The 24,133-nt window shown below is 42.4% G+C and overlaps 1 pseudogene; it reads right to left on the reverse strand.

The window, feature by feature from the left end:
• Positions 1-10,500: 10,500 nt before the first annotated feature.
• On the reverse strand, positions 10,501-22,128 carry LOC139024384 (zinc finger protein 271-like; annotated as a pseudogene).
• Positions 22,129-24,133: the final 2,005 nt, after the last annotated feature.

Consider the following 24,133-nt stretch of genomic DNA (forward strand, 5'->3'; position numbering starts at 1 on the left):
GAATGACAAGTTGTTAAAAATAGTTTTATGACAAATGCCATGTTATCCATTGGGAATAAACCGTTTTTAAGTGCTTTTAGCAAAACTAATATTTCAACAAAAGCAATGTCTCTCTCTCTTGTCTTGTGGAGTAAGGAGATAATGAGAACCATCTAAATCACCTGTAAGGTGTGTAAAATGTCTCCCAGCTTCTGTCTTGCTGCCTCAAAGTTCCCTTGCTTGATGCTGGCTTTGACAGAGCTCACGCCATCTGTGAGTGAGTTTCCGCCCCTCCACGAATCTCTCCGTACCAAAGTGTTACTCTTCATTGAACAGGTGACGGAAGTCAACTCCTGCATTTCTCCAGGTGACGTCTGACACACACGCACATTTTAATAATTAAAACATTATTCTACAATACTATATACTGTACTACATTAGAAAACACAACACCAATACTTTCTTTACTAAGACAAATAAAACACCGACTGTATATGAGTCTGATGTAATCTTTAGTTTTGTGGCTTTAGTTTACTTACCGGCAGAGAAGTCTCTTCCCTGGATTGTTCAACATTTGCTCATTATTCTTTTCAAACTCCTTCAGGCTCTGTCAAATTGGTTGTTGATCAATGCTAGACAACCATTTTCAGGGAAGCCGACCAGTGGAGGCCCGGAGAAGAACCAGGGGATCCGGGGTGTGCTTGATGTGACAGATGGACTGAAGGGGCACAATGTCACGTGTGACAATTTCTCACAGCCAGCAGCTCCTGAAGAGGAAGATCACCATGGTTGGCACAGTTAGAAAGAACAAGCTGAGCTCCCCCCTGCAGTCCTCACAACAAGTGGGAGAGAGGCCTTCTCATCAAAGTTTGCCTTCACCCCCACCACCACTCTAGTTTCTTACCTCCCAAAGAGGAACAAGAATGTGGTCCTCCTGAGCACACTGCACAACACGGCTGAGATCAGTGATCGTGAGGACAGGAAGCCAGCCATCATCCTGGACTACAACCACAACAAAGGAGGCGTGGAAAACCTGGACAAGGTGATTGGAACTTACAGCTGCAGGAGGATGACTGCCCGCTGGCCCCTGGTCATCTTCCATAACATCATTGATGTGTTCTAATACAATGCCTTCGTGATATGGAACAAGATCAACCCTACCTGGATGCCTGATAAGCGGAACAAGAGGATGGTGTTCCTGGAGCAGCTGGGAAAGGCACATTTAACCCCACACATTCAAAGAAGGCCTCTGCAGCGATAGTGAACGCTGTTCAGGGGCTGAATCTTGTCCTGATCCACCTGATGCTGCAGCTGGGGCAGGCAAGAGGAGGCGATGCCAGTTCTGCCCCCCAAAGAAGGACTGTAAAACAAATACTATGTGCTGCACATGTGCGAAATACATCTGCAATTCCATGCACACACACTTGCATACTGTCCTACATGTGCTAATTAGAGTTGATTGATTTATGTTCTTCACATTTTTGTTTTGTATCTATTATCTTATTTGTAATAACATCAATGTAATAACATACAAGATCCTGATGGCAGTTGAACGTCACTCTTCTTATGAACCACAACATTGAAACCAAAAATATTTCCACTGTAAACAGATATCATGCCAAAGCAACAGGTGACAACAATGAAAGGTTTCTTATAAATCATGGTAGCACAGCACTTCCTTGTTGTGTTGCATAAAGAGACCCATCATCTGTGTGAATCAGATCTCTTCATAGGAGATACACTTCTGATCCTGTGAGGCAATAAGGTAGGCATTGATCTGTTTGTTAACCTTTGTAGTCAAATGTGCTGTTGATTGATAAGGGTGTGGGCATAGGACATAGGAGGCATTTGTGGGGTCTGGGTGTGACCAGCTCAGGTGGAAAAATATATCGACTGATTGGAACACATTTGGAAGGTACACTTTGCTGCACAAATTATGAATTGCACAAATTAAAGCTTACTACTTCAGTGTATACATTGATGTTATATTTAGCAAATATTTACAGTTTTAACAGGCTCATATTCTAATGTTGTGTGAAATTTAAATGTTGATGTAGAAAACAATTGTCAGACAGTTATTTTTTGTGAAAGTCTAATTGAGGAGTACTCATTCTTCATTTCATTCTTTCAATTCTTTTCTTTTCTTCTGTGCAACTTCTATTGTTTCAAATCCCAAATGATATTGGTGACCAGTTGCAGTTGTTGGTGCCTTAAAGGGATAATCCACCCAAACCAACATTCCTATTAATAACAGCATTAAATAATATGTGAAAACTATTTTTTAGCAAAATGTTTCATTTGTTCATTATAATAAGGATGGTAACAACATGTGAAAATCGTTGTGGAAATCGAATCATAGTCAGGGCATTGTAGACTAAACATGACATCATGAGTTAGGTCATCAGAAACTAAACAGTGAATCTTCATGTGTCTGGTCATCTAACCCAGGGTTTTCCAACTCGTCCTGCCTCCTGGTTGGTACATTTAGTTTTTTTGTCCCAGCAGCTACACAGCAGTGATTCAAATAACAACTCATCATCAAGGTTTGATTATTTGAATCAGCTGTGTAGTGCTGGGACAAATACCAAAACGTGCACGCCAGGGGGGCCCCCAGGACAGTTTGGGAAACCCTGGTTTAACCCTGAAATACAGAAAGGTGGAGGGTGACATGATGGCTGGTTCAGTGATAACTTTGAACCTCATCCCGGATAATAACCTTGTAGTTCTCTGCAAAATCACTAAGTAAATACCTTCTTCTCCTTTAGATTTTCCTGCATCTGAGCTTTCGCATGTAGAAATGGGCAGTGAGGGACTCCAACTTCTCCAACAGACAAATGTAGGAATGGGCAGTGAGGGACTCAACTTCTCCAACTACAATGTAGGAAATGGGCAGTGAGGACTCCACTTCTCCAACTACAATGTAGGAATGGGCAGTGAGGGACTCCAACTTCTCCAACATACAATGTAGGAACATGGGCAGTGAGGGACTCCAACTTCTCCAACAACAATGTAGGAATGGGCAGTGAGGGACTCCAACTTCTCCAACAACAATGTAGGAATGGGCAGTGAGGGACTCCAACTTCTCCAACTACAATGTAGGGAATGGGCAGTGAGGGACTCCAACTTCTCCAACTACAATGTAGGAATGGGCAGTGGGACTCCAACTTCTCCAACATACAATGTAGGAATGGGCAGTGAGGGACTCAACTTCTCCAACACAATGTAGGAATGGCAGTGAGGGACTCCAACTTCTCCAACTACAATGTAGGAATGGGCAGTGAGGGACTCCAACTTCTCCAACTACAATGTAGGAATGGGCAGTGAGGGACTCCAACTTCTCCAACTACAATGTAGGAATGGGCAGTGAGGGACTCCAACTTCTCCAACTACAATGTAGGAATGGGCAGTGAGGGACTCCAACTTCTCCAACTAACAATGTAGGAATGGGCAGTGAGGGACTCCAACTTCTCCAACTACAATGTAGGAATGGGCAGTGAGGGACTCCAACTTCTCCAACTACAATGTAGGAATGGGCAGTGAGGGACTCCAAACTTCTCCAACAACAATGTAGGAATGGGAGTGAGGGACTCCAACTTCTCCAACTAAATGTCAGGAATGGGCAGTGAGGGACTCCAACTTCTCCAACTACAATGTAAGAAAACCAACAAAGAGAAATGTACATGTTACTAATTCTTCTCACTCCATTGTTGAAAACTGACCTCATTTTCGTCTTTCCATTTCTTCATAAGGTTCTTCAAAGTGTTCAATCTGCTGTTCTAAGTGTCGTCTGACCTCAGTTACATCAGGCATTTATCACTTCTCTGCACCATGTATCTCCTGCTCTCTCGGTCACAAACCATCAGGTCTGCAAGTGCATGGATATTCTGGATATTTATTTTTAAAAGTTGCATACATAAAATAAAAAATATTAATATTAAAATATACAATCTACCTGCAGTGAAACCGCTCAACATTTCCATTACATTACATTCAGTCATCAAACAGACTCCCATCCAGAGCGACCCACAGAAGAAACCAGGGTCAATGCTCCGCCCAAGGGCACGTCGACAGATCTCCCACCAACTCAAAACGGGGACCCGAACAGGGCCAATGGCCCAAGCTCCCAACATCCAAGATCCCCCCCAAAGTTCCTGAGAGCTGCCCTTCAACCATCCGAGACCCCACACAGTCTCCCCCCCCGAAAGAAACCCCTCTCCTCCACCTTCACACAGCCCCCCCCCCCCCCCGAAAAAAAAACCTCTCCCTCCACCCCCACACCCCACCAAGCCACGGTCCCCCAATGCACCAAAAACAAACAAAATGAAGAAGAGAGAAAAACAAAAGAGAAAAAGAGAAAGACAAAGGAAAATAGAAACAACAAAAACAAAAGACATCAACAACAATTAAAACAGCCAACTGAATATGTTTCATGTGTGTGTACATGTGCATTTGAATGCGAGCGTGTGTATATGCAAGTTGCCTATGTAAAAAGATTCTGTGCAAGTCAGCTAAGAACAAATTSTTATTTACAATGACTGCCTACAACGGCCAAAACCGGATGACGCTGGGCCTATTGTGCACCGCCCTATGGGACGGATGTGATACGGCTTGGATTGAACCAGGGTGTCTGTAGCGATGCCTCAAGTACTGAGATGCTGTGCCTTAGACCTCTGCACCACTCAGGTATGAGTCTTCTGCTTGTGAACTTTGAATTTGACACTGACAACTGTCTGTGTCGTGTATTCAAGGATTCTAGCATTTTAAATTTCCAATTTAGTCCAGAATCCTTGAATACACGACACGTTTGCCCTTCCTGCTGTTCAGAAAAATTCCTGCAACAACTAGGTGGATCAAATTAAGACAGCAGCTGTAGGACCAGGCTAGTGGTATACTGACTGGCAGAGAAATATCCATGTCATAACATACAAGATCCTGATGGCAATTATAAGTCACTCTTCTGAGGTATGTCGTGGTAATTTCCTATATTACTAAATGATGAGAGTTTACAAACCACACACAAGTCAGAGTTATATTTTAAAGTCCATCTTTAATTATATGAGCTTCACCATAGCCCTTTAACTCTCAGATCAATTCAGTGTCTATAAATGAATTCTCTGAGAGTCCTTACAAAAGAATACTTAGTATCTTTTATAGCCAAGATACACCCCTCTCAACTCACATGACGAACCACAGATCGTAGGAACTTCACAAAGGGCCTTTTACTTGAAAGAGGAGTATCCCATAGCCAGATAGCATTAGCTATAAATTATCGTTCAGTTTGGTCTCTTGGGCGAGGTTCTACTTCTCGTTCTTGGTACTTCGTAGTACCAAAACATTACCTCATCCAATGGCATATATCAATTGTCCATTCTAGATACCCCCATCTCAAATACACCCCCTCTTCTCCCCACTCCTGGAGAAGCTCACTAAGGGGAGTGAACCTCTAGGTCATATACTATGAAAGATAAGTTCAACATCAGAGGGGTGGTATAATGGTTCCAGACACTGCCATACTCCTCCCCCCCAATGGGAAAAGAAGGGAGTGACTGGAGTACAGACATTGTGGAGCCCTTCACATGGTTTCACAGATATATTCATTATGAAAGACAATGTTCAAACCTGAGTTCTCACTTTCTGATATTCTGCATATGACCAGACATGTAAAAGACAAGCCTGACCTCTCCCCTCTCTGGGCCCCAAGTGACTTTTCCCTAGAGGAGAAAGGAAAATGCAACTGCCAACACTATAGTCCAAAAGAAGACATTCTAATGACAAGTAGAAAATAAATAAAACATCTTGTTTATCTATGTTACCTAACTAATTCTGATTCAGCTACGACAGGAATCAGAACAATGAAAACAAAGATATTTCCACTGATATCATGCCAATATCGATATTATGCAACAGGTGACAACAGTGAAAGGTTTCCTGTAGATCATGTTGGCACGGCACTTCCTTGTTGTGTTGTATAAAGAGACCCATCATCTGTGTGAATCAGATCTCTTCATAGGAGACACACTTCTGATCCTGTGGCATAACGAGGTAGGCACTGGTCTGTTTGTTAATCTTTGTAGTAAAATGTGCTATTGGTTAATAACTGTGTGGGCAGTAGTTATGAAGGCTGGAAATAAAAGGATAAGAGCTCTGTGTGGGGTCTCGGTGTGACAGCTCAGGTGTCCTTGGAAACGRATATTGACTGATTGGAACACATTTGGAAGGTATACTTTGCTGCACAAATTAAAGCTTGTTAACACTACTTCAGTGTATAAATGGATTTTACATTTTGCTAATATTTACAGTTTAAATGGGTGTCACACCCTGACCTTAGAGAGACGTTTTATTTCTCTATTTGGTTAGGTCAGGGTGTGATGTGGGGTGGGCATTCTATGTTTTGTTTTCTATGATTCTTTATTTCTATGTTTTGGCCGGGTATGGTTCTCAATCAGGGACAGCTGTCTATCGTTGTCTCTGATTGGGAACCATACTTAGGCAGCCCTTTTTCCCTCCTGTCAGTGTGGGTAGTTGACTTTGTTTGTGGCACTTAGCCCTGTAAGCTTCAAGGTTGTTTCTTGTTTTGTTGACGACATTTTAAAATAAAATAAAATGTACACTCACCACGCTGCACTTTGGTCTACTTCCAACGACACCCGTGACAATGGGCTCATATTCTAATTCTGTGTGTAATTTTAAACTCTATTGAGGAACAGTGAATWTATTGTATCTGATGTATAAAATAATTAGAAGTTGTCAGACAGTTGTAAAAGTTCTATCTTGGTCCAGTTGATGTTACAAATGTTATTTCCTTCTAAATCAGAACATAAAACCACTAAAGATCTGATGGTGAACGGTTACCTAACGAACACAAGGCAGAAAACAGGATTTTTATTACAATTTAGTGATTTAAAACCAAAGACCTAACTGCAGAAATATGTTTTGCACTTTCTGGATTAGTCTGACATTGTTCTTTTTTTGGATGAATGTACAGAACACTACTGTATTATAATATTCATATTATAATTATATATATATATATATATATATATATACTGTATACATATATAGTACCTTCAGAAAGTATTCACATCCCTTGACTTTGTTCACATTTTGTTGTGTTACAAAGTGGCTTTAAAATGGATATGTCTTTTTTTGATTTACGCAAAAAAACTCTGTAATATCAAAGTGGAAGAAAAATTATTATATTTGTTTTAAATTAAGGGTAAATAAAACACTAATATATATTGATTAGAAAAGTATTCAACCCCCTGACTCAATACATGCTAGAATCACCYACCTGACATGGGCCAGTCGCACAACATCTCTATTTTATTCCATTTAAAATAAAAGGACTATCTCAGATTCATGTACAGCCACTGTTTTATATTTATACTTTGTCATAGTAAAGAAAGTATTGGTGTGTGTTTTCTAATGTAGTACAGTATATAGTATAGTAGAATATAGTTTATGTACACCTGTGTGTGTTTGTAGCCCGGACCCTGACTGTAGAGGCTCTGTCTCTAGCCTGCTCCTTATCGGGGTCTGCTAAGAGTGCCATATCAGATGTCACCTGGAGAAATGCAGGAGTTGACTTCCGTCACCTGTTCAATGAAGAGTACCACTTTGATGGGGAGAGGTTCGTGGACGGGCGGAAACTCACTCACAGATGGCGTGAGCTCTGTCAAAGCCAGCATCAAGCAAGATGCTGTCCTGTGAAAATATTTAACTTTACCGGGTGCAGATCAAGTTGGATGGTTGAGGGGCAGATCTCGGTGAACTGTGGGGGGATCTTGGATGGTTGGGAGCTTGGGCCGGTGGCCGGTGGCCGATTGGTTGCTGGTTCAGGTCCTTGTTTTGACTTGGTGGGAGATCTGTTGACGTGCCTTTGGGCGGGGCGTTGATCCTGACTGCTTCTGTGGGTCGCTCTGGATGAGAGTCCGTTTGATGACTGAATGTAACGCAATGGAAATGTTGAGCTGTTCACTGCAGGTAGATTGTATGTTTTAATATTCAAGATTTATAAAAAAATAAATAAGGCATGCAGCTTTTAAAAATAAATATTCAGAACATCAAATTGTCTTTTCCAAATTCTGCAGTCTAATTCTGCAGAGACAGAGTTGTGTGGACATTTCCAGCTTAGTAAGATGTATGCAATGGATCCAAATGTGCGATGGTGACCAGAAAGTCAAGTTATAATAGAATTGTCACTCTGAAGTAGGTGTGTCTTTTTTGACAGACATCACTCCAAACAGTCGATTGATATAATACTGTCAGCATAGGAACCCTGATGAGTTATTCTGGAAAGCAGGGTCCCTCCATTGTCTGTCCAGAAAGTAGGGTCCCTCCATTCTCTGTTCAGAAAGCAGGGGCCCTCCATTGTCTGTCCAGAAAGCAGGGGCCCTCCATTGTCTGTCCAGAAAGTAGGGTCCCTCCATTGTCTGTTCAGAAAGCAGGGGCCCTCCATTGTCTGTTGCTGTACTGTATAGAGCCCATGTGGTTCTGGTTATATGCTGACAAGTACTGTACATGTGTGGGGACACTGTACACTTTTGGAAAATGTTGGCTAGGAAGACATTTTAATTGAAATATTATCATGAAGTGGCCATTGTCTTTGATATAATTTTTTTTACAATTGAATTTAACCTTTATTTAACTAGGCTAGTCAGTTAAGAACAAATTCTTATTTACAATGATGGCCTACCCCGGCAAAGCCTGGACGACGCTGGGACAATTGTGCGCCGCCTTATGGGACTGCCAAATCACTGCCGGATGTGATACAGATCTGATAGGTCAACCTTTAAATGCCGAAGTAACGCTAGTGACATCATATACAAACGCAGCTCATGTGTTTTTCTCAGAATCTCCCTCCTCGGTTTGCTCCTCCCTCATGCAAGAAAGACAAAGGCCTATTGTGTGGATGTTTCCAGCTTAGTAAGATGCATGCCATTATTAGAAGGTGAAGTGATGTCACCATCGCACAAATACCTCTCAGGACAGGTACTTGACTGGTATGCCTGATATAATGCTGTCACAGCACAGGTGTGTGTCACCCTGACTAGTGATTCCAGAAAGCAGGGGCCCTCCTTTCTCTGTCCAGAAAGCAGGGGCCCTCCATTGTCTGTCCAGAAAGCAGGGGCCCTCCATTGTCTGTCCAGAAAGTAGGGGCCCTCCGTTCTCTGTTCAGAAAGCAGGGGCCCTCCATTGTCAGTCCAGAAAGCAGGGGCCCTCCATTGTCTGTCCAGAAAGCAGGGGCCCTCCATTGTCTGTCCAGAAAGCAGGGTCCCTCCATTGTCTGTCCAGGAAAGCAGGGCTCCTCCGTTGTCTGTCCAGAAAGCAGGGTCCCCTCATTGTCTGTCCAGAAAGCTAGGGTCCTCCATTGTCTGTTCAGAAAGGCAGGGTCCCTCCATGTCTGTTCAGAAAGCAGGGCCCTCCATTGTCTGTCCAGAAAGCAGGGCCCTCCATTGTCTGTCAAAAGCAGGGTCCTCCATGTTCTGTCCAGAAAGCAGGGTCCCTCCATTGTCTGTCCAGAAAGCAGGGTCCCTCCATTGTCTGTCCAGAAAGCAGGGGCCTCCCATTTCTGTCCAGAAAGCAGGGGCCCTCCATTCTCTGTCCAGAAGCAGGGCCCCTCCATTCTCTGTCAGAAAGCAGGGGGCCCTCCATTCTCTGTCCAGAAAGCAGGGGCCCTCCATTCTCCTGTCCAGAAAGCAGGGTCCTCACTTGTCTGTCCAGAAAGGCAGGGCCTTCCATTCTCTGTCCAGAAAGCAGGAGTCCCTCACTTGTCTGTTCCAGAAGGCAGGGGGGCCTCCATTCTCTGTCCAGAAGCAGGGGCCCATCCATTCTCTGTCCAGAAAGCAGGGGCCCTCCATTCTCTGTCCAGAAAGCAGGGGCCCTCCATTCTCTGTCCAGAAAGCAGGGGCCCTCCATTGTCTGAATGATAGCGGTTAATATACTGTATAGACCCCTTAAAAACAAGATGGTGCATCTCAAGAGATTTCATCCTTCAAAACAATTTAAATACAATATGGTTGATGTTCATTGGAAGGATGGCAAGTTCTGTTCAAATCAGATTCAGGTTTATTTAACATCATTATTTAGCTAAAATAACATCAAATGTAGGATGTCATCTTACATTTGATGATGATTATATGACAATAACAATGATGATGATGATGATAAATAGTTGCTCTCACTCAGTTTTGCCTGTAAATTAGATGTTACCTTATAGATAACAGGTTATGGTCGAGGACCAGCAAATGTTGAAACATTCGTATAATTGAAGGTTAAACAGTCCCAATTATTAATAAAAACAAAAAACATTGCACCAGAAATACAATTTAACACATCATACAAAGCACAAGAATGGAGAACCCTCTCCACACTGGATGTAAATGGGAAGGTCTCTGTCCAGAGAGAGAGAGAGCTGGTGCTCTACACTGCATATAATGGGAAGGTCTCTGTCCAGAGAGAGAGAGAGAGCTGCTTCATATACATTTTAATTATGCACCACCTATCTACCTGTGAGACTTATTACAGAAACAAACATAGAAGGAAACATATTCCACACTTGGCACAGTGGTAAGGCTTCTCTCCACTGTGAATTCACATGTTTTATCATATCCGATGAAGTGATGCATCTCTTCCCACATTGAGCGTATTCATATGGTTTCTCTCCAGTGGGAATCTTCTGGTGAATGATGAAATCTCTTGACAAAGAGAAGCTTTACCCGCAGTCTGAGCAGTAGTGTGGTTTCTCTCCAGTGTGTACCCACTGGTGTTTCTTCATGGACTTAAATGTGAGAAATTCTTCCCACGGTCAGGGCAGTTATTTGGCTTCTCTCCAGAATGTATATTTTCATGTAGTTTTAGGTTTCCAGATTGAGATAAACTCTTTCCACATTGTGTGCAAGGATAGGATTTCTCTCCTGTATGTACAGTATTCTTTGGTGCGTTTCCAATTTTCCAGATGATGTAAAGTCTTTGCCACAGTCTAAGCAGTGGTAAGGTTTCTCTCCAGTGTGTATCCGCTGGTTTTGTTTCATGCTGTCTAACTGTGAGAAACTCTTACCACAGTCAGGGCAGTTACAAGGTTTCTCTCCTGTATGAATTATTTCATGTAGTTTCAGGATTAAATTGTTGGACATTCAGAGACTTGTCCCAAACCCACTCCACCATTGTCTTGGCAGTGAGGTTAGGGTCGTTGTCCTGTTGGAAGGTGAACCTTCGCCCCAGTCTGAGGTCCTGAGCAGGTTTTCATCAAGACTATCTCTACTTTGCTCCGTTCATCTTTCCCTCGATCCTGACTAGTCTCCCAGTCCCTGCCGCTGAAAAACATCCCCACAGCATGATGATGCTACCTCCACCACGCTTCACTGTAGGGATAGTGCCAGGATTCCTCCAGACGCAACACTTAGTATTCAGGTTAAAGAGTTCAATCTTGGTTTCATCAGACTGGAGAATCTTGTTTCTAATGGTCTAAGAGTCCTAAGGTGCCTTTTTGCAAACTCCAAGCGGGCTGTCATGTGCCTTTTACTGAGGAGTTTTTTTTATGCATGCCAGCAAAGCTGCTACACGACACATTAGTTGCACTATAACGGTGACAAACGGTGCCTACAAACTGTTAGGGCCTACATAAAGCTGTCCCAATAGCAGAGAATTATTTTCAGCAACATGGTGTGAATCCTTACCACTTCTACACCTGGCTATCAGCGGAGCCTTGTCTGGCAGCAAAACAGTTCATACAGCCTCTTTTACTGCATTTTTTTATAAAAAGAGATGATATGGCTGACTTGCTTCAAGAAAAAAGTGGTTTCTACTGACAATTGAGAAGTACAAACTATGGAATAAGGTAACGACGAGCAGATAAGAGGCAATCCGAACTAGGACGGACGTAGTCAATATACCTAATTGTTCAGCACTTTTGAAATGTACAGCGACAGAATTCAAAACATGGGCCGTTCTTACAGTATTCTCTACTGTACACCAAGTCAGAACCGTCAGATAAATAAAGGCGGTATATAAGCACACAATGAAAGCTCTTTCAATATTTGATGATTACATTTCATGTGCACCACCAAGTCAGAACAGTAGGCTAAGTTATGAGGGGGGGGACCAAATTATTAGGGAGAGGCACATGGGCTACTAACAGCTTACTACACCACATACACTTAGTATTACTTTCTTAGCTACAGTATACATCTCTCCCTGGCATATTCCGTAATATATGCAACAGCATACAAGACATTTTTGGACTCACCTTGTTGTGCTGTGCCCAATTGAACAGGAAGGTGGCGCAGCGGTCCTTCTTGTGTGCTCTAGACCCCTCCTGTCTTAGCCTCCAGTAATTATGCTGCAGTAGTTTATGTCGGGGGGCTAGGGTGAGTATGTTATATCTGGAGTATTTCTCCTGTCTTATCCGGTGTCCTGTGTGAATTTAAGTATGCTTTCTGTAATTCTCTCCATCCCCTCCCGGAGGACCTGAGACCGTGCATCAGGACTACCTGGCCTGATGACTCCTTGCTGTCCCCAGTCCACCTGGTCGTGCTGCTGCACCAGTTTCAACTGTTCTGCCTGCGGCTTTGGAACCCTGACCTGTTCACGTCACCGGATGTACTACTTTTTTCTCTCTCTACAGAATGGACTCCTGGAAAGCCCTTTGTTAACATAGAGAGAGTCTGGTAACATCAAAAGGTTGGGAACGGAACCATATTTCGGTAATCCAACCAGTTGAAAGTATCCGTTAGTACTTAAAGAATATGATGTCAGATCAGTTGTCGTCTGAGACATGATTACTGATGATAGGACGACAAACTGTATCTTGGAAAGTCTACACATTTTAGTTATCAGATTCACATGGAATTGTTGTGCAATTGAAATGTTTAAATATGAAACTATTTGTGAAAAGATGAAATTTAATTTTTGTTTTTAAAATTAGAGAATTGTTTCATAAGTAAAATATGCTCAATCAGTGGCCACGCACACGTGAATAGGCATTGGTTGGGAATGATGAACCAACCCCTTTTCTACATTTCTATAAGAGCTCCTGTGACCCAATTCACGGCGGACTAAGCCAACCTCAGCGTGAGCTCTGCTACAACCTAACGAAATTAACATTGTGTTCCCGATGACGTTGAGGACTGATGTCCATACGTTTAAAAGGGCGAATTTCAACATGGAGGTGACGATTGCCACGCTGGAAGGATGAATTTTGACTACACCAGCCAGAATATAGCATGAGTTGAGTATGGCAACTTGGTATGAACTTTGAACTCTTATTCACTAAAGAAGTGATACATCCCAGACGTCGAGTTATCAGCAACAGCTGTAAACATGCGGGCCTAGGAAAGGACGGACAATCTCTTCAGAACGGCAGGGTACTACAACGTACCTGTTCTACCACACGACGACAGACTACAACGTATCCGCTCAGAAATATTCTGGGCAACCCAGCCTTCCATCTTCAACCAATCTATCGAAGCGCAGCTCAGCTCAGAGTAAATATATTTCTTGCATTTTCCTTTTCCGAATGGGCGGTTATTTAGAATGCCTAAGATTCTGTATTTACGATAGTATAGCTTCATAAGGTCCGATAGAGACACAATCCTTTTGTTCCTCAGTCTTCCAGCTCTTTCATTCAAACCCAACCATCTTGCTTTGTGCAACCAGCCGTCATATCGGTTTCGTCCACTAGGGATGTTTTCTTTTATGACATAATTAGCAAACAATACATGTTCCATCCTGTGTATATGTAATTCTGTGTGATTATTTAGGTATTTAGTAAATAAATAATTAAACCAAATTTTGTATTGCTGATTCATCTTGTTAGCCAGGGTTCACGAAGATGACTTATTTTACGACGTTCAGATGAGACTGAATAAGGTGACGATTAATAATTGACTGCTATTGATATAAAAGATTACCAGGTCTTTAAGAGTTTATTCGGAAGACAACAGCTCTATAAACATTATTCCGTGGTGCCGACTTCCTAGTTAATTACATTTACATGATTAGTTTAATCAGGTCAAATTAATTACAGAGAATTGATTTGATAAAATAGCATGTCATATCATTTAATCCATAGTAAAGACAGGACACATGCAACGCCATGGGCCAAAAGTTACGATCTTGCGGCAACTCCCTTACAGACTCTGCAAAGGTCGAGAGCTAAGCCGCACTGCTTCTTGACACATTGCTCGCTTAACGTGGAAGCCAGCCGCACCAATGTGTCAGAGGAAACACAGTCGAACTGACGACCAAAGTCAGCTTGCAGGTGCCCGGCCCGCCACAAGGAAATCCCGGGCCGGCCAAACCCTCCCCTAACCCAGACGACGTAGGTCCAAATGGGTCTCTCGGTGACGGCTGGCAATGACACAGCCTGGGATCAAACCCGAGGCTGCAGTCACGCCTCAGCACTCATTGTTGAATTTGCGATTTCCAACTTGTTGTGTCATGTCCGATCAGTAGCGATACGTTTCATCTATAATTTCTCTTCATATGACAAGGATTGAAAAGTATTTGCCAGTAGATTATGGACTTTGATTCATGAAAATGACTACTTGTCTAGCTTGTTAGCTAAGATTTTGAAAGTATGATGGTGACATGATCAGTCCAATCAAAGCTACGGTAGATATAACGTGATTTGACGTAATTGTATCTGTGGCCAATGACCTTTAGCCTTCTTGGATGGGTACATCCAATGTAAGTCTATGGCAGCACCCAAGGAGCTTGAATGTTCGAGTTCTACCCGTAGATTTTACAGTGACGTAGTGTCCCCATGAGTGACAGAACACTGAGCCAATCACGGCGCAACTAGAAAACATGACCAACCCCTACACTCTGTATTTTCCCCTGGCTGCCCCACAACTACAGAAAGCACAGAGCTAGGCTGAAACACCTGCATTTTGGAGCTGCCTTCCTCAAGAAAAAAAATGAGACCATGTTTGTATATAGCTTTATTAACTCAATGATTTTTTTTTTTTTTTAATTTTTTACATGGTTTGCAAACTGACGTGGCACGTATTAATGCCAAAATAACATGCAAAACAGGAAAAAGTAAGATTTTGTTTTAGCTAAACAGTGGGACTCAAAACAGGTGGGGCTCTGCCACTGAACCACAATATCGTCCACATAACTTTACCCGGCATAAATATGTATTGTTTTGGCTGAAAAGAATGTCCTGTTTAAAAGAGTCCCATGAAAACTATTTATTTTTAGCATCATGATCACTGTTGTTATTTAATAATCAATAGTCAGCTCCTCCCCCCTCCCTTGGGCCAATTAGAGATGAATTAATTTATGTTGTTTGGATTAATAAGAGAGAGAATAATCAATCACATATTTTTTCTCCTTGCTGGAAATCAATCCCTCCTGATTCCGGGAATCATCCAGACGGGATTTTGTGTAAACCAGGGAATCTATTGCAAATACCATGAATTGTCCAGACAGAGAGCTGGTGTATGTTTTAGAGAGTAATTGGAGATAAGAAAGTAATCCCAGAGTTGGAACAGCTACTAAATGAGGCTTAATTTTAATGACGCACCAACTATCTACAAGACAGTTAACCAAGAGTTGGAGCAGATACTGAATGAGGCTTCATTTTAAATACCACCTCTAAAAGATTAACCACTCAACCATGCCTACCCAATCGCAGTCCGGTTATTCCTTGTCGTTAACCCCTACAGGTCTGATAGATGCTGCTCTGCTTTGCCACTGAGCTAGTCTACAGCTAGGGACTGTTCCTCAAGCTCAACAGTAAGGGTCTTACAGTAGAGTGGGCTATCCTCAGAGCCTAGTGCCAATGCTGCCTCGACCCCCCTCTATAACACGGCGCCACTTCAGGAACGTTCAGGCTAGAACTTCTGCCATAGAGCACTATCACAGAGTGGCCACTATAGACTGGGTTGGCTTAGCCCAGAATCACCCATCTAACAACTCCTACCAATGCACTCAGTACCTATAGTTCGGGTCCCAGGTTCCATTATACCAGCTACTCAGGTTCCCAGTTAAATGATTAACCAAGAAAATTAGTTAGAGATCCTCAATTAAATCTATTTCATAAACCCAGAGTAAAACGACATGCACATGATTATTTGATGACACAGGGTTTCAGAACAATTAAATCAGGTTTATTCAAAATTCCAGAAACAGGCATAAAAAAAATCCCAGATCAATCAATCACAAATCAATATCACCAATCAATGAAAGGCAAACAACAAACGTGAATTTAATTGATAGACACCTTCAGCAGCCTTAACTAAACCCTTAATGGGGTGTGCCAATACAATATTTTTTGTCTATTACAATTATGAAAAGCACAATATTTAATAAGCAAGAAAAAAGGTTTATTGTCTTCTACAACTCTGTAAACAGTTTTTTGTCTCCCCCTCAGGATTACCAGTCCCTCAGACGGCGTCTAAAAACTATTAACTACTTTAACACACTTCTATCAATGGGGTTCCTCCTAGAATTGTACTTTAACTGAGTATAATAAAATATATATTTTAAGCTAAAAAGCTACAGCTAAAATCTTCTTCCAGTAGTCGACAGGTTCTTCCCTGCAAGCTCAGAGAGTTTCCCTCTCCCAAAAGCCATGGCTCTTTTATAATCTCCATTTTTCCTTTCTGCTATCTCATTGTGGTGAACACCTACCCCAATGATGCATCCAGTGGTTAACACCTAATGTTAACAACCCTTGTTCAAAAAGGTGATTTTTCAGCCCCCTTAACTCCTACTATTCCCCCCCTCACCTAAGCAGGGCGTCCATCCGCTTTCCCCCCCTAACAGCTCTGACCTGGGGCTTTCCAGATCAAGCTAGCATCATTAATGTACTTTATTAAACTTTCATGTTTTAAAAGTTATTTACTCCAACTCAACTTATTACCTCTTAAACATCCACAAACTTAACCATTTCATCATTGCAATGTTTCATTATCAACCTGCTAAAGCCTTGTTCCATTAAGCTTAACAAAATCTATATGCATTGTACCTTAAAGAAAACATAACATTGTTAACCCTTTTACTGCATGACTCTAAATCACCCTTCAATAATATCTTCCACTGTATATTTCCCCATTTCCAACCTTTAACATTCAACATACAGTACCAGTCAAAAGTTTGGACACACCTACTCGTTGCAGGTTTCTTTATTGTTTACATTGCAGAATAACAGTGAGACATCAAAACTATGAAAGAAATTCCACAAATTAACTTTTAAGAAGGCACACCTGTTAATTGAAATGCATTCCAGGTGAAGCTGGTTGAGAGAATGCCAAGAGTGTACAAAGCCGTCATCACCGAAAAGGGTGGCTACTTTGAAGAATATCGAAAATAAAATATATTTGACACTTTTTTGGTTACTACATGATTCCATATGTATTATTTTGATGTCTTCACTATTATTCTACAATGAAAAAAAAATTCTTACTAGAAAATAGTAAAATAAAGAAAAACCCTTGAATGAGTAGGTGTGTTCAAACTTTTGACTGGTACTGTATTTAACCTTAAATGAATTGGAGACTAATAAAATAATAAAATTAAATCAATCCCCTCTCAATGTTCATTAGTCTTTGTTCTCCGTGTGAAAGTGAAACTTCTTCATGAGTGTGTGAGCGGGCGTTTGCACGCGTCTCTAAAATGTCACAGAACTGGGCCTTAACCAAATACTCTAGTCAGTGTGTTGTAGTAGGAAACGGTCATCAACGTTTTTAAAAGGTTTCTCACACTCATCTTTCTGGTGTGTTCTGTCTTGCATGCTGCGCTGATGTTGCTTTAGGGTGCTTGACTGTGCGAACCCCCTCCCACACTTGGCGCAGTGGTAAGGCTTCTCTCCAGTGTGAACCCGTATGTGTTTTTTCATGTCCGATGAAGTGGCACATCTCTTCCCACACTGGGGGCATTGGTAAGGTTTCTCTCCAATGTGACTCAGTCTCTGATGCCTTGCTAAACACTTAGCTCTAAAGAAGGCCTTGCTACATTGGGAACAGCAGTGACGCTTCACTGAGCTGTGTATAAGTTGGTGTTCTATTAAACCATCTGCTCTTTTAAAGGCTCTTCCACACACAGAGCAAACATGGGGTTTCTGTTCACTGTGAGTTAACTGATGGGTTTTCATGTGGTTGGCATGATTGAAACTCTTCTCGCAGTCAGAGCAGTGGTAAGGTTTGTCTCCAGTGTGCACCCGCTGGTGTTGCTTCATATGACTTACATGTGAGAAATTTTTCCCACAGTCAGGGCAGTTATAGGGCTTCGCTCCTGTATGTATCCTTTCATGTTGTTTCAGGTTTCCAGATTGAGAGAAGTGCTTTCCACATTGGGTGCAACAATAGGGTTTCTCTCCTGTATGTATTCTATGGTGAATTTCCAAGCTTGCAGGTGTGGTTAAGTGTTTACCACAGTCAGAACAGTGGTAGGATTTTTCTCCTGTATGAATTCTCACATGTACTTTCAGGGATGTTGCTTGGGAGAAACTCTTTTCACACTGAGCACAGGCATGAGGTTTCTTTTCTGTATGAATTCTAAAATGTCTTTTTAGGTTTGACTGTAGGGGAAATTGTTTTCCACACTGGGAGCAGTCATATGGTTTCTCTGGTTTGGTCTGGTCCACGTCTGGCTCTAACGTTGCAGAACAACTCTTCTCGCTTTTAGAGGAAGAGGTTGGGTTCTCTCCTGCTAATGACAAACAGGTTATTTAGTTAACAAAAGACAGTTAAAAGCTGCATAAGGTTAAGTCCAACAAAATTCCAAGACCATAACTTGCTTGAAAATGTTTGGATTGAATTGTAGAAATGTGTGCAATATGATGACAACCAAGTCCGTTAGTTACCAGTAATATGTATACTACACCTCAAATGGTTGTGTCTTATTTTCATATTGTACAGTAGTTATAATAATATGTGTAGGGCCAACACTCTACCTAGAACCTAGAAGGGTTATTCAGCTGTCCCCATAGGAAAACCAGTTGAAGAACCCTTTTGGTTCCATGTAAAACCTGTAAAGGGAAAATGTTATAGTCTGAAGAGATACCCTTGAATTGTAAACAGTATGCGTCTTCTCTCACTCTAATCTTGGTCAATGCAGGTGACTGTGACCTCCTCAGACCAATTGGCAGAACGCCCAGAATATGTTCTGGAAGTTAATATAGGAGACATTGCTCAGTTTCTTGTGAAACTGAGCCCACGCGATAACAGCCAGTCACATGCAGGAACCAACCCATTGAACCATGCCTATGTAGCAGTATAAGAGGACTGAAGGGACAACCCTGGTGGAGCTTGTGGCAGCCTTGTACTTTGTATGTGTGTTTGTTGAAACCTCTCCAGTTTACTGATAATAAAGAGTGATTCATTTAATATTGACTTCAGGTGTCTCTGGAGTTGAATTTCCATCACGAAAAATATCAGTGATTCCACCTCCGGAGCATCCCAGTGAAGATCTGCGAGGGAATACCGGTGGAGCATTCCGTGTGAAGGCGTGAGGGAAATTCCCGTCTGACTAAAGACGACGTGGACTCGCCCAGACCAGACTTTTACTGTGAGCTGCCTGGGGGAATATACATAAACCGCGAACCTTTGATTTTCAGTAAGTCAATTTTAATTAGTTTGTATTAAAAATAAAAATAAATAAAAATTAAAAAAAAGTTACCATTAGTCTTAGAAGAAGGGCAGTTGTCTACGTGGTCTGAGAACCACTGGTATTAGCACCAGGTGTTATGTTATATGTATAGGATGTAGCAGCAAGAGAATCGTTGAAGATACATAAGGAGTAATACGGGAGATTACTGAGTGTGTTTGGGAATAGTACTAAGTGAATGTGAGTATTGTGTGATTGACTAATTGACTGAACAGGGGTTTAGCCCCGGTGTGAGAGTTGTGTTAGATGACGTGTTGAGCTGGATTTTTTTTAATGTTCAACAAAGGGTTAGGTATTTGGTATTTTATTAGGATCCCCATGAGCTGTTGCAAAAGCAGCAGCTACTCTTCCTGGGGTCCACACAAAACATAATACAGAATGACATAATACAGAACATCAATAGACAAGAACAGAACTACATACATTTTTAAATATGGGAAATAGTAAGAGTAGGATGGAGGATCCGTGCTGGGAACCAAAAGTGTTGTGTAGAGTAATGGCAAAAAAAATTGGTAGCGGGGAACAGGACCAAACAGAAGACTGGACAAGATGGACAGATGGAGATTTCCCTGCTGATGGGACACTGAGCACAGTCTGAGTCTGAGAAAGGCCAACTTGAAAGTAAAGAAAGAAAATACAAGAAAGTTAAAAGTGGGATGATTTCAGGAAGTGGGAGAGAGAAGCAGAAAATGCAAAGGATAAAGCTGTAAGAGGACTGATGGTAGAGCAAGTGGAACCAGAGACGAGGAAGAAGGACAAAAGAAAAAGAAGCCTGGCTGGCCTTTCCCCAAGGGTAACCCTTTCATGGGCTCCCCTTGTATCCGCCCCTTGTATCCGCCCCTTGTTTCCGCCCCTTGTATCCGCCCCTTGTATCCGCCCCTTGTATCCGCCACTGCCAGATCCCCCACCAGCAGACGGAGATGGTACCCTACCACCATCTGGGATAAGGAGCTGTTGGAGGAGCTGCAGAAGGTGCTGGAGCTGAAGACAGAAAGCAACCAGCCAAGACAAGAACCGGAGCAAACAAACAAACAGAGAGATAAGCAAATCTCCATGTACAACTCAACCACCAGAGAAATTGAAGAAATGCTCCACCGCTGCCTGAAATGTAAATGGAAGGACTATAAACACGCGAGACTGAGATGTACTAGCGGCTAATTGTGGTGAACAGCTGGATGCAGTTGATTGCTATAAAAAGCTGCTTTCCCCAAACACACAGACTGGCAGAAAAACCATTCCACCAAACAGAGAACTGATGAAAAATTGAGTGACTACATGGAAAGAGTAGAGACAGTCTTCCTCCAACACTCAGGCCTGACACCTTAACAAGACTCATACAGCAGCCTATTGTGCCATGATGTGGTGACAGGCCTGACACAAGATCTGAAGACAGCTGTAACAATTTGGTATTGCATGGGAAACAAAACCACTGCCTGATGTAAAGCCATATATCACCCATCCGGAAAGACAGTTGAAGGAAAATGAAACTAAGGACAGAAAGACAGCTGATGTACTACTCTGGTGGAGAAAGAGGACATAGACGAAATGGTGGTAACCGGGGAAACCAAAGAGACAGAGGCCGATGGGCCCCTGCTGGAGCTGACGGAGGGAGAGACTGGTGCTGCTACAACTGTGGAAAGTTAGGGCATTTCTCAAGACACTGTCCTGGAGCAGGAGTAGGCCAAGGAGAGTGGCCGTCCCCGATTCCTATACTCCTCTGCCTGCCCAGTAAATTTATTAGGAAGAGAGTTGAGCTGTAAAATGAATGTATCTTCTGGCTGTACTGAAGAATGATTATCATTGGGATCGAGAGAAAATTGATTCTTCCAGTGCCTGATGAAATGTTACTATGCTTGGCCACTGAATTATCAACATGTTGAGGGGGATGCTGAGAAAGCAATCCCTCTCTTCCACGTTGCATGCTAACTGGGAAGTGTCTTAACATCTACATTGTACTGCTGTTGTTCCCTCATGGGAAGAGGACCCTGAATACTAACAGAGATGGTCATAACAAAAGAGAAAGTTGAGATAACCACGAATGGGATATACAGTGAAGACTACTTCGTAGCAGCTGGTGTGGCTGACGGATACTAAGATGAGTTTGTATGACGTCCCTGGCTCTGTACCCCATTGTAGCTTATCAAAAGCTCCTGGAACACAATGGAAAGATGTGGGTGTTTGGATGAAGAAAGTGATGGAAGCAGCTGATTGGGTAGCCTGAGAAGGAGAGGGAAAGTGGTCAACTTCAACCTTGTTGGTTCAATGTTATGCTGGACCAGTGGTCTTGATCTATGCTGTTATTGTAGAAATCATTACTACAGTAGTTGTTTCCTCACTTCTTCTCAAAGCTCATTGGAGGAGAGGATCCAAGGTCCCCGGATCTTATCCACATTCGGATTGTGATGATTTAAATGGTTTCACTGTCCAGATCCGGCTACACTTGTAAGATATCCAGACACAATGCGTGTCTGACTACCTCCAGAGGTGGACCAGTGGGAGGGTGGGAGGGACGGGGGAGTCGTGCTCCTGCCTCATTCGTTGCTCCAGGTGTCGAGTGACGCGGCGCACAGAGCCCATTGCCCAATCACCAGAGAGAGGGACGGGAGGAGAGTGGGAGACAGCTTCCATCTCTTTTGCTTTTCCTTCACTTCCTCTTTGACAGCATTCACTTCCTGCTGTGACTTTGCATCTTTCTCCTCTACTTCCTGGTTTGACTGACACATTTCCTGGTCCTGGGAGAGGCTTGTAGACTCTGGTTGGCTGGAAGGGCCCGGGGAAGCGGCCACAGTGTGCATCAAGGACTTCAGTTCTGTGACTATGAGGTGAACAGAGACAATGCTCTCCTGAGAAAAGAGAAGAAAAACAAAATAAGAATAAAATAATAAAATATTGAATTAGTCTTCATATTGCAAAGTTGGTAACTAAAGTTCATTGACAAAGATCATTTTATTTTCAAAGTTCGCAAGTTAATTTTCTTAAGCTGCAATATGTATCTTATTTTTTGTGGCGAACTGACCAAATTCACATAGAAATGTGCGTTATAGATCTGTCATTCTCATTGAAAGCAAGTCTAATAAGTGGTAGATCTGTTCTGTGCTCAATTTCTATGCTTCCCGTTCTTAAGGTTAGTTTTTACATCTTTTACTTTGGGTTTTGTACAACAGCTTCAAACAGCTGAAAAATACTATATTTTTGGTTATTGAAAATATATTTTACAACAGTTTAGATGGTACAATGACTCTCTACACTCAGTGCTTGTTTTGTCACATATAGTGCGAATTATTAGAATTTTATCAACCAGGAAATGGAGGAGCTTTTTCTGCATTTTGCAACTTTAAAAAGGTCCAATGTAGCCATTTTTATCTCAATATCAAATCATTTATGGCTAACAATTAGACATCCTCTGGTACTTTGGCAACCTAAGAAAGTATTTTTTCAACCTCACACTTTGGGCTGATGTGTTCAGACCTGCATAATCTATGAGCAGAATTACTGTCTTACCTCAATTAGCCAAGAAATCCCTAGTTTGAAAGCGACTGTTTTCTTGAAGCTGTGCTGCGCCATTTTTCCTACATTTTCTCCCCACGTGGGCCAGCCCCCCTAGCAATTAAAGTTCTAGCCAATGAGCTTCAGCCCCTCGCATTTGATTGACAGCTTGCAAGAGGCCTGCTAGCGTTATTCCATGAGGTTGCAGGGCAGGTTTAACGGCTACGTGTACACAGCAGCGAGAGAGCGCGATGACATGGTGCACATACTGTATGTGATGTAGTATGCAATTTTCGGGGACCACTTTTGGCTCGTGAGTGCTACTTTCAGAACTACTGGCTAAGGTACCGGAAAAACCCTTACTGTGATCGTTTAATTAAATTATTAACAATAAACAATTCGTTTCTTATCAAAGGGAAATGATCAGACTGTCTGGGAGTGGTCTGAGTGGGGAGGGGAAAAACTGCTGTTATTGGCCTGTTAACTAATGGACTGCCTGGTGATGTCAGAATGAAACCACGGCAAGATGACTGGGAATATGGTTGAATACAAACAGTGTAGCTATTCCCTCCGTAAGGAATAGCTACACTGCGCAGGCGACACCATTTTGTATTCATCTGGTCCTTCTTTGGACACTGTGTTAACTAACCTCCAAACGAGCTGCAATGCCATACAACACTCCTTCCTTGGCCTCCAACTACTCTTAAATGCTAGTAAAACCAAATGCATGCTTTTAAACCGTTCACTGCCCGCACTTGGCGGCATGACTAGCATCACTACTCTGGACGGTTCTGACTTAGAATATGTGGACAACTACAAATTTCTAGGTGTCTGGCTAGACTGTAAACTCTCCTTCCAGACTCACATTAAACATCTCCAATCCAAAATTAAATCTAGAATCGGCTTCCTATTTCACAACAAAGCCTCCTTCACTCACGCCGCCAAACATGCTGCTGCCGCGGTCATCCCCCTCTTCAAAGGGGGAGACACCCTGGACCCAAACTGTTACAGACCTATATCCATCCTGCCCTGCCTATCTAAGGTCTTCGAAAGC

Source organism: Salvelinus sp. IW2-2015, unplaced genomic scaffold (assembly GCF_002910315.2).
Source record: "Salvelinus sp. IW2-2015 unplaced genomic scaffold, ASM291031v2 Un_scaffold1447, whole genome shotgun sequence".
In the NCBI taxonomy this organism is placed as follows: Eukaryota; Metazoa; Chordata; class Actinopteri; order Salmoniformes; family Salmonidae; genus Salvelinus; species Salvelinus sp. IW2-2015.